The 10,130-nt window shown below is 41.9% G+C and overlaps 2 long non-coding RNA genes across 4 annotated transcripts; both read left to right on the forward strand.

Annotated features, from left to right (window-relative positions):
• Window positions 1–2,097: 2,097 nt before the first annotated feature.
• LOC139434604 (uncharacterized) lies at window positions 2,098–2,847 on the forward strand. The gene is made up of 3 exons (XR_011643932.1): window positions 2,098–2,191; window positions 2,583–2,643; window positions 2,760–2,847. It is a non-coding gene; the product is annotated as an uncharacterized lncRNA (long non-coding RNA).
• A 1,001-nt stretch (window positions 2,848–3,848) lies between these two features.
• Window positions 3,849–6,696, forward strand: LOC117440714 (uncharacterized). 3 transcript variants are annotated; one of them, XR_004551305.2, is made up of 6 exons: window positions 3,849–3,978; window positions 4,255–4,435; window positions 4,857–5,173; window positions 5,274–5,482; window positions 5,597–5,723; window positions 5,806–6,696. It is a non-coding gene; the product is annotated as an uncharacterized lncRNA (long non-coding RNA). The 3 variants fall into 3 exon arrangements; XR_011643939.1 differs by having other exon boundaries at window positions 4,857–5,011; XR_011643934.1 differs by having other exon boundaries at window positions 4,857–5,482.
• The last annotated feature ends 3,434 nt before the right edge of the window (window positions 6,697–10,130 follow it).

Below are 10,130 nucleotides of genomic sequence, written 5' to 3' on the forward strand. Positions count from 1 at the left end.
GATAACTTAGACTAAAGTGAACTATCAAAACACAGAGTCCTTTACCTCACTGAGCTGTAGTTATCAGCCTCAGTCTGACTGGAGAGGACTCTCCCTCCACATCATTGTAGAAACATCTTCTTCTTCCGTTAGAGCAGCTAGCACCAGATGCTAATAACAACAGCGCCGGTTCCAGTGCACCCTCCCTTTCTCCCTCGCTCACTCGCACTTTGGCTGTGAGCTGTGGGCGCCAGATAAGCCAACATCCCCCATTTTCATCACTTGCAGCGCCCATCGTACAGGGCGAATGAAACGTGTAACCGGGGTGAAAAGGGTGTTACATTTACTTAATTATGAATGTTGTTACATCAAGGCCAAAAATTAGGATGAGCACCAACGGTCAAAACATTTGTTTTCCCTCCCAGAGCTGTCAGCGCAGCGCCTCCCAGATCTGGCGCCAGGGGCGGACTGGGACTACAAATCAGCCCGGGACTCTCGACCGGCCCACTTCGGTACCGCCGGCCCACCGCGGTACCGCAAGTAAATTGTCGACCGGGTGGGGGGGTAGACAATTTACTAGCGGTAGACATTAAGGGTAAATAATGTCTACCGGGCCCGGAGCATTCGTCCAAAAAAAAAAAAATCGACTAATAATGAAGAAAATTAACACATTTGTTGCAATAGTAATGTATGCACTAACTACATTACTACTTGTACTACAACATTTTAATCATCAGTTATTCCTCATTTTCCTCAATTGTTCATATTTGGTTTATTAAAATAATGATATTGTGGTCATTGTTAAAAAATGTCTGCTATTATTATTATTTGTATAATGCACTTTCTGCCTTCCTGTCATTAGGAGTTAGACATGTAATGGCTATGTAATTTATTTGATTAGAACCTTCATTATCCTAAACTGCTGGGACATTTTGCCAATACCTTTATATTGTCTACTCTTCACTTACTTGTCAGCATAGGACGGCATTGATGTACAGAGCCGACAGAAGACCTTGTTTATATTGGCATCATATTGAGAGGTGCAGCCAGTGACGCGTCCTGAAACCAGGAAGTAAGCTGCTTGTTCCCTCGACAAGGGTTTTGGAAAATAGCTGGAAATAAGGTCTGTGGAAAACAAACCTGTTTGATAAATGCACGTTTTGTTCAGCCGGATAATCTCCACATGTCTACCCTACTTTTATAATTTTCGAATCATAAATCTAATCGATAGATACAGATTATAAAAGGGTTTTAGGACGTGTCACTGCAGCCAACTCCATCGATCAAGCTGGCTGAAACTTTCTCTCCCTCTTCTTCTCATACTCCCTGTCACTCTCCTTTAACTCCTCCGGTGACTTTCTTTTATTTGAAGATTGTTTTTTGCCCGGCGCTTGGCCGGTTACCGCTGGTATTAAAAACATTTGGCGAATGGTTAGGTGGCGCGATAGTCTGTAGTGAAGGATCGCGCTCCCGCTGCGCTCCGCAGCAAACAGCTGTTTGCTTTTCACCCAACAACAACGACAACCGACTCACGGAACGCTATGTTGTAGCGTTGATAAACGCAACAATTTAAGTAAATTGCTAGTCAAAATACCAATACCACAGGACAATTACTTTAAAGCAATATTTTTAGTGGCCCGAGCGGGCAAGTGGAAAGTACGTTATGCTGGCCCGGGGTGTCTAAATAGTGCTTCCGGGCCAGCGGGCCATTTAATGTCGAGCCCTGCCGGTTACCGGCCGGCCCACATCGTCCGACCGGCCCACTTCAGTACCGGCCCATCGGGATTCGTCCCGAACGTCCCGATGGCCAGTCCGCCCCTGTCTCGCGCCCTAGGCGATCATCTATAACGCCAGTGCAACTGGCCGGCCCTGGTCTCAGGTTACAATGTAGGAAGTGTAGGTACAACGCTACATTGTTCAACTTCTGACGCCGGAGACCATAGACATATAAAGAGTAGACGCCGCATTGGCTGCTGGGGCGCAAGAAATACGGCCGCCATCTTGGACCGGTCATCCTACCCATATTGTACAGACATTCTACCCAGAGCTATTTAATAGAAGAGTTACGACATCTCCGTTCACTCCAATGGACCACTTTTTTACAGCAATGGCGGATCGTGGAGCCTCTCAATCGTTCCCCGGAAGTTAGCGCCAAGGCTGGTAGAGCTGTGGAGTTGCAGCATAATAGACCGTTCGTGACGGACTTTTAAAGGTAAGAAGAAGTTTAAAGATTTATATTGCGGATATTATCAGTACATCTGATTCAAATGAACATGTGTATTAAAGGATGTCAGTGGATTATCCCTAAATTAGTAGATTTAGGGAACGTTTACAGATAACAGATTAAGCTAGCATACCGAAGCAAGTTAGCAACACACGTTGAACAGCCTTTTAATTGTAAATTCCGTTCTCTTAATGTCATTTCGTCCAACATGTTGAATTAGAGAAGAGGGGCTTCTAAACGGGATTGTATGCGGGGGGGTGGAGGGAGTTAAATATTAGATAAATATAACTTTGGTGCGTGTAAGAGTGAGTGTTTTTAGCAGAGCCATATTGTGTCCTTGTGATTCTGTTGATTATTACCTGTCTGTATAATGTTGCAGCTCAGCTGATTCTGGATTGGTGGCAAAGGGAGAGGGACTTAAGTGAGAGTGAAAACACAAGGTAAGTGTAATACTGTTTTATATAAGTAAACACCTTATCTCCCCAAGGCATTTCCCATCCAATAGGTGTGCTGTGTGTGTATAACCCTTTCTCCTGTCTGTTACTCCCTCTTTCAGCACAATAACCAGAGGGGGATTCAATGGAGCCTGAATACCTGCACTGAGACCCTCACCCTGCACCATGAGTCTCAACTCTGTGTTTTTCAAGCCTTTCCCTGTTTTTTTGTATTAAACAAAACATTAAGCTTTCCCAATGGTGTGGTTTTCGTTTTGTGAAAAAGTGCAAATGCAGTGTTTGTATATAATTACATCACATATTTTGTTGCTGTTGGTCGTGAAATTGCTCCTGCTGACTTGAGCCAGCCATTTTTTCCTCCGCTCTGTGTCAGTGGGGAAGCCGTACATTCGTACTCCTTTCTCTGAGCGATTTGAGCATCCCCAGGCAGCACAGCAAACCATGGTGGCTACTAGGAGGCAGCACAGCAAACCAGGACAACACGGAGGAAAAGCCACCGACAAACTGCATGATATGCTATTCAATGTTTATTGAATTCCATGTATTTGCAATGGATGTTCCTAAAACAACACATTTAACATCATCATTATCATCATATGCTGCTAGTCCTTTGATAGTCACCTGTCGGTCTCCTGTCCTTTCTGAAAGCCATAAAGATGACATTAGTCATTTAGATAACTTGTGTCCTCAATTACCAGGGGATTACTGAAACTACCATGAATTTAAGAAAATGGTAGAAATGAATCCAATCTGAATTTTAAAGCATTACTTTAGATCCCCTCCCTCTAAATGTATCAATAAACATTAGAAAGTGATGCTCCTGACTACCATACAAGTTTAAGAAGATAATATTGGTTTGAAAGAATTCAAAGCTATAAATAAACAGCAACAGGCTCTTTAACAAGGCACTCTTAGTAACATGTAAACTAGTTGTTCTCACTAATCCTAATATTATCACTTAATATTAGCAAATTCGATTTTATTTTTTAAAACATATTGATGTATACACATATCGATTTGTTGTATAAATATTGCAAATCAAACCTTTATTCACTAATAATTAACAAAAATCGTAGTTCTATCTCCTGTTATCAATGCATTCACATTGCCCGCCATGAACTTCCGGGGAACGATCCTCGTCTACATGAACCACGTGACGATAACCGTTTTTGGACTTCCGGTGTCGTAACTCTTCTATCTATATGGCGCTGATTCTACCCATAGACAGCAGAGGTTTCAAGATGCCAGAGCACTGTGCAGCATATTGCTGTGCAAATCGGCGGACGATTGCGAACAGGGGTCGGGGATTACTTTTCACAAGTAAGATTCAACATTATAATTGGTTGTATTTTGTAAATAGAATATTATTGTACTGTATTGATGTCCGCCAGCGAAATCGTAGCCAGCAAACATTATGTTCATGGCCAACTGAGACTTTATAAATCGCTGCTGTAACAAGTGAATTTCCCCGTTGTGGGATGAATAAAGTAAAATCTAATCTAATCTATCTAGGAAGAAGAAGGAAGAAAATAAGCTTGACCTCCTTCTTAAAATGTTTTTGTGTTGACTCTCAAATCTCCCGTTTTTATTTTGAAGGTTTCCCAAAGACAAAGATATGAGAAAGAAGTGGGAAGTTGCTTTGAGGAGGGAAGGGTTCACTGCAAGCGAGTCATCCGTGATTTGCAGTGAGCATTTTAAGCAGGACGAGTTTGACAGGACAGATTGTCCGACTCAGAGATGGTGTTATTCCCTCCATCTTCAGCTTCCCCTCCAAAGAGTAGGTGTATCATCATAAGGTTATTAGCATTCATAAATGTAAATATTCTATTATCAATAACAGGGCAGGGTGACGTGTGTGTGTGTGTGTGTGTGTGTGTGTGTGTGTGTGTGTGTGTGTGTGTGTGTGTGTGTGTGTGTGTGTGTGTGTGTGTGTGTGTGTGTGTGTGTGTGTGTGTGTGTGTGTGTGTGTGTGTGTGTGTGTGTGTGTGTGTGTGTGTGTGTGTGTGTGTGTGTGTGTGTGTGTGTGTGTGTGTGTGTGTGTGTGTGTGTGTGTGTGTGTGTGTGTGTGTGTGTGTGTGTGTGTGTGTGTGTGTGTGTGTGTGTGTGTGTGTGTGTGTGTGTGTGTGTGTGTGTGTGTGTGTGTGTGTGTGTGTGTGTGTGTGTGTGTGTGTGTGTGTTATTCTGCTTTTTCATTTTAGCCAGAAAAGGGCAGGACTACGTCTCCTTCCAGAAAAGCTGAAGAGAGCCTGTCTGTGGCCCCTCAGGACGACCCAGAAGCTTCAACCTCACACTCACAACCTCAGCTTAATGATGTGTTTTATTTTCAACATCATTCATAATGGTCCTAGACAAAGTAAAATCTCTCTTGTTTGCTGCCACTCATATTAAACACACTCACAAATAAACACATACACACACAATTGAAGACATGTTGAACATGCATTCCTGGCACGCGCACACACACACACACACACACACACACACACACACACAATGCTGGCAGTGGCTTTGACAGGTGATGACTATAAGAAATAATGTGGGCCATACTCTAGTTGTGTCAAAGTGATGTGTGTGAAGTGAAACATCACTCAAACCATGTTCATCCCTCTTTCTAGGATCATAGCTATGTCTCGCCTGCTTCTCCTACTGCTCTTAAGGCCAGAGTCAATGAAGCTTTAGCAAGAGTGGAGAGTGGAGAGCGAGAGAGGAAGAATGCCATGGCTAGAGAAAAGAGGGCAGAGACCACAGTGAGGAGTCTTTTGGGGGATTTGAGGGAAAAGAACCTCATTAATGAAGAACTCAAAGAGGCTTGATTTCTACTCAGGTAAGATGAAATTAGCACTTTGAAATTCATGTACATCTTACTCTTACACTCTTTATTAAACTCCTTTGTTATTATATGAAGGGGACTTATTAATTTTTTCTCATACAATTTCAGATCTTCAAATAGACTTGAAGGCAAAGCAGGGCCATGAGTACTCAAAGGACCGCAGAGAATGTGCCCTCACACTCCATCTACATGGTCCAAAGGCATACAAATACCTCAGAGAGACTACAACAAAAAGGTACTCTTAATGTTGTTCAATTTCATTTTTGGAAATTACGGTTGCAAGTACGTTAAATAGCTACTTCTCAATTTTTTTACAGGTGGCTGTGTTCGGTGGATGGCAAGCCTGGCCTGAACAAGATGATGCTGGATATGCTGGAGAGAAGATGCCAGGACGACCAGGCTAAATATGGATGTGTTTCACTCATGTTGGATGACATGGCCATCAGAAAACATGTGCAATATAATCCACATAACCAGTCAATGTCTGCTTTTGTCGACATGGGTGATGGAAACAATGAAACCGATGTTGCTACTGAGGCTCTTGTGTTCATGGTGGTTGGCCTACACGGACATCGGAAGGCTCCCATTGCATATTACCTGACGAAGTCTTTGTCACCTGAAACACAAAGGGTCCTAATCTAAATCTAATCTAATCTATCTAGGAAGAAGAAGGAAGAAAATAAGCTTGACCTCCTTCTTAAAATGTTTTTGTGTTGACTCTCAAATCTCCCGTTTTTATTTTGATGGTTTCCCAAAGACAAAGATATGAGAAAGAGGTTCTCAGTCATGCTTTGGAGGAGCCGCATGCACGGGGCATTCGGGTGTCATGAGCAACTTTGTGTAAATATGGTTTGGGCGGGGTGGTGTCATGTTCTTGTGTTTAACTTGAACATTTACATTTTTTATATAGATGTAGAAGTACATTTTCATTTTTTATGACATAGATATTCATTTTTACTGATATATAACTTCTGTCTATGTATAATGTATCATTTTTCAACTTATTAAAATAGCTGAGTATAGGCCTACACAATATGCTTCTCTATCATATATAGACCATTAGTGTTTTTTTTTATGTGTGTGTGTGTATATATTATATATCGTGTGTCTTTTGCAAAATACCTATCATACATAACATAGGCTATCAAATACCAGAATATTCTATTGCTGTTAAGCCTACTATGAATATTAAAATACGCCGAATCATGTGTCCGGTATCATGCCTACATATATGACGTTTGCAGAAACCCCCCCCCCGTGAAAATCAGTTTTGTATTCAGCGAGTTATGATTGATAAAATGCGCTGACACTTCATTGCGCCTGCCAGACAGATTACACTGAGTGGAGCGGGTGACCGGTCCAAGATGGCGGCCCCACGGCTCGTCAGCGCCAATAGGCAGCAGCGGTCGATGCGGCGTCTACTCTTTATATGTCTATGCCGGAGACGGCCCGCTATGCTACCCACAATTCAGTTCGGTGAAAAGCGAGGCACCGTGACGTCACCCCATTCAAAGTGAATGGGCAGACGCGTTGGAAACCGTTTTTGAAGCTGTCGAAGCTGTAGTGTGGACGGCCCGTTACAGTCATTGCTTTCTGACGGACTTTACCCTTTTACTCTTCAGGTTGCACAGGGAAAATTAGTGGCAGTGTACTCATGGATGTCTACTGCCATTCTATTCAGTTCACGTTCTCCTACAATCGCACAACGGCACGTCCATTAATTCAATACTAATTCGGCGGACTTTTATATTTGATCCAATCGGTATATTGGTATATGTACACCATAACGGTGCACAGCTGATAGAGAGGGACACCTGGTGGTTAATGCACGTTATTGAAATGTATTATTTTTATTGTTAGATATTAATAGGAGACACAGACAGACAAACTAATAAGGCTTTATTTAAACATTAAAGAATACTTTAGGTTAAGGTCTTATTTTGAATAAGAAAAAAGCTTTGGGGGTATAAATATTAAGCCTGACAAAGTGTTAATATATTGCTTTCCTGCAATGTTAACTACTGTATGTTTAAGCACTTATTTTAACTGATATTATACATATGTATTATACTCTTATAAGATGTATGTAGATAGTATAATAAATGTGCAGAATATGACAGTTTAATGGAGGTATACACACATTGATAGATGTCTTGTAATGCACTGTTGAGGAACCTGCGACCCAGGTTTTTCATCTCCGACCTTGTCAGGTATTGAACAATCAATAAAGAACACAGAATTATTAAATATAAAACACAGAATTTGTGTGATCATACTAAATGATTTACAAATAAACACCACTGCATATTTACAACTGTTACTGCTGATGTAACGCAAATGTTTCCAACTTAGGATCAATAAAGTATATCTCATCTCTTTCAACTCCACTTCGAGCGATATAATTACTAACAAAGCACTTATATACTAATAAAGGACTGGCTTATCTAAAGCCACTTGAGTAGCACTTGAAATGTTTTAGCTCTATGAAACCTGATGTAGCCTAATATGATTCTGTTTTCTTCAAGTTTGTATCTTGTTGGTCGAACGCACTTATTGTAAGTCGCTTTGGATAAAAGCGTCAGCTAAATGCAATGTAATGTAAGATGATCGATGGCTATGCCATATTTTCCTCTGAACCTTGACAAGTGCATGTTTCAGGCTTATCAATTAACAACAGGAGGGGTCACAGACATAAGACCAGCTGTTAAATAAAGCTCTTCTGACCTTAGCTGTCATGTGGGTATATATTAATGCTGCCCATTATGGGCACAAGCAATCTTCACCCATTTATTTTAAATGTGAGTGTTCCCTATCCCCTAAACCTCCAGGGATGTACACAGTTTAATACTGGCAACTTCTTATTATGGGAAATACGAAAACGTCTTTTAAAACTACAATTCCCAGTAGAGACGTGCCATAGAGCATGTTGCAAAACACACAATAGCCAGCATGTGTAGTTCTGGGGACGGGGTGGGGGAGGGGGGGACGGGGTGGTCCCGTTCAAATTCAGTTTTGGACAGTCTGCCGTGGTTCCATCCCATTTCAAAGTGTTGTTCGACGCTCAGCGTAACCCTCGGCGCACACTCAAACATCCAATCACAGAGCTTGAGGACTATCACGGTGTTTGTCAAGCGAAGCGGAGAGAATACTTACTTCCGGGTGTACATTTTTCTAAGCAACTACTATGAGCTGCTCCAACTTGTGTTTATTAATCAAACAAATAAATAAACACAAGGATAATTATGTGTTATTGTTGAGTAAATAACAGTGTGTGGTTTAGAAAAGAATACAAAATTAGAAGGAAAAAACGATGAAATAATACAGATTTCAGTATACTGAGCCCCTACTCTCCCCATAACTGACGGCAACAAAAGTCCTACATTATTCAATTAAAATAAAGAAGTAAAAACAATGAGTGTGACTTGATATTGAGTAAGAAAAAGGTTGATAAACGCTGTGAGAATGGATCTACGGAGAGCATTTCGCCGCGATCCCAACTCCTCTATTACCAACGTTCAGGGAGCTCTATGCAAGTCAATGGGACGCCCTGCCCGTTGAAAACTGACTTCCAAGTGGTACCCTGTACGTAATAGAGTGACGGGGAGGGGCCCTGACCGTCCGTCAATATGTGACGGGTTGGGAGTGAGAACGTGTTGAATAGACATGTTCTCTTGTCGCCAACGCTGGGATGAATGGGTGATTGCCTCTTTGCTGATCAAATTTGACAGCAGGCATCCAATAACTCACCATTGGGATTTATAATAACTTCATTGTCCACACCAGTTAGAGGCATAACCCATTGTTTAAACAAATGCATATGTTTTATTACTTACATATTGTTGTTCATTATCTATTAGGGGTGTAACGGTACACGTACTATTCGGTACGGGCCCTTCGGTTCGGTACACGTGTGTACCGAAGTGTACCGAACAAATATAACTTTAAACGTAAAAAATTTAGAACGTGAACAACTTCTTGGAAGTAATCTCAGGTGCTGCGTCGCAGCATTCAGAGTAATTTGCTCCCATTGTGTTCAACGCGTCATAGAGCGAGCAAGTCATTTCATTGGACGAGCTGGTCAGAGGGATGCGTTCAAATGTAGTCAGTAATTTAAGGAACTGTCGAAATGGCGAACGCAGATAAAGTTGAGCTCGAAAATCCTCCAGCATCATTGAAGTCTCCGGTTGGGGAAAATTTTTGTTTCGCAGTTACGTACAAGGATGACGGACAAAGACAGGTGGACCGAACCAAAGCTGTTTGTCGGCATTGTTTAACTAACATTGGTTACGCGGCTGGCAATACATCAAACTTGCACACTCATTTGAAAAGGCATCACCCGAACGTGAATATCACCGGTACCAAAAGACTGAAGTGCAAACCCAACTCCCACTAGCATTTAAGCCTCCACCACTCGCAAAAACTTCAGACCGAGCCAAAGCTATTACAAACGGCAAATATCCTTATGTTGCCATGTTAGCAAAGCGCAACCTGGCTGTATCTGCTACTACCTCTGTCCCTAGCGAGAGGGTGTTCTCCACGACAGGAGACATTGTTAGTGCCAGCTGATCTGCCCTTTCGGCAAGCAATGTGGACAAGTTCATCTTTCTTTAAAAAAACATGAAATGACAAGCAAGTCCTAATG

The sequence above is a fragment of the Pseudochaenichthys georgianus genome, chromosome 1 (genome assembly GCF_902827115.2).
Source record: "Pseudochaenichthys georgianus chromosome 1, fPseGeo1.2, whole genome shotgun sequence".
In the NCBI taxonomy this organism is placed as follows: domain Eukaryota; kingdom Metazoa; phylum Chordata; class Actinopteri; order Perciformes; family Channichthyidae; genus Pseudochaenichthys; species Pseudochaenichthys georgianus.